The sequence below is a fragment of the Aplysia californica genome, unplaced genomic scaffold, assembly GCF_000002075.1.
Source record: "Aplysia californica isolate F4 #8 unplaced genomic scaffold, AplCal3.0 scaffold00033, whole genome shotgun sequence".
Classification (NCBI taxonomy): domain Eukaryota; kingdom Metazoa; phylum Mollusca; class Gastropoda; order Aplysiida; family Aplysiidae; genus Aplysia; species Aplysia californica.
In genome coordinates, this window is record NW_004797303.1 from 321,353 (window position 1) to 322,977 (window position 1,625).

A 1,625-nucleotide genomic window follows, 5' to 3' on the forward strand; every position below is an offset into this window, starting at 1 on the left:
TTCTTCTTCTTCTTCTTCTTCTTCTTCTTCTTCTTCTTCTTCTTCTTCTTCTTAAAAAACAAACCAACAAACAAACAAACAAACAAAACAAAAAACAAAAAACAAACAGAACTAAATAAAAACAAAAACGAACAAACAAACAAAGAAACAAACAAACAAACAAAGAAACAAACAAACAAAGCCTGTGGGTTTCAACATTGCGAAGTCTGAACAGTGTTGTGAGAGAAATAACAACCTGCAGTGATCTGTGGAGTTGAATTTGTCAGATTTATTGTCTGCAACCTTCTCTTGAGAGAACAAAAAATAACTTTTTTTTTTTACCTTGAACAGTTTGGAAATGGCACTTGACAAACCAAGCCTTTATAATATCCCACAAAGCCGGAATTTTTTACTTGACCTCAAGACGCTGGGCTTTGATAGAATTGAAAAAAATGTATGTCCTACAAATGTACCTGTTGTTCTTCTCTCTCTCTCTCTCTCTCTCTCTCTCTCTCTCTCTCTCTCTGTGTGTCTCTATCTCCCTCTCTCTCTCCCTCTCTCACTCTCTTCCTTAAATTAGTGCATTAAAAATATTTCTTTCGGGTCTTTCCAAAGTCCGGACATTCTATTAGTTTTAGGTTCTGTCTGATCGTATAGTTTTAGGTTGTGCCTGATCGTAACGTTGCCATCGCTTTCGAAACAAAATTATGGTTTGCCCTCTCCGTGCAGGAGGTATTTACGTGTTAGAGAGACCGGAAGGTTTTCGTGATCGTAGACACAACTTGGACATTATAATACAGGTTTTTAATGCACCCATCGACACAACTTAGATCATTTCGGGGGCGGGCTTTCAACCCTGCTTGTCAGGGCCATCCCGGGCTTAGGGGGGATTCAACATCCCAAGAGAAAGATAGAGATACTCGATAAGATTTATCCCTACTTGGGAAATGAACTTGGGTGTCCAGCATGCGACAGCGAAGTGATTAATCGCTACCCCACAGATGCACATGACTATTTTGTACAATCCGTTTCAAGAACAGGCTGGTATGACACGACATGACTGTTTGGTGAGGTCATACAAGTTCGCGGAAAAAGAAGTTGGACGTTTTTAAGTTAGTTTACAGCACATCTTGGTTTTATTTTGCAAGTCAGAATGGTTGAAGTATTTTAAAATGCAGTTGAAACAAGAGTTTTAAAAACATTTAATTATATTTTGAAAACAATATTGCTGATTGTAAGTTTCATTCAGTTTTAAGTAAATCCAAACTTCTATCAAATATTCAAAAAAGCACTTAGTCAATTTGAAGGGGCTCAAAGAGACAATAGGGCCCCAGTGTTGCGCTGTCACACTACACAGACTCTTTTCTCTATCGAATCTTTGTTTATCAACACCTGCTCACAGCTTGCACGGAAACCGCTTCCTATCACGATGCGTAACTTCTTTACGACGAGACTCAAACGGAACACCGCGCGCTCAGCGGTGACGTCAGCCTCGCCGATGAATTCAACACCACAATCTTGAAAAAAACACTTCTTAATAATATTGCCAACATTGCTTCAATGTCGCTTGCAAATGGAGAATACCACTGTCTTGAACTGCACAAAAATACACGTATTATTCTTCTAACAATATACATACATATATA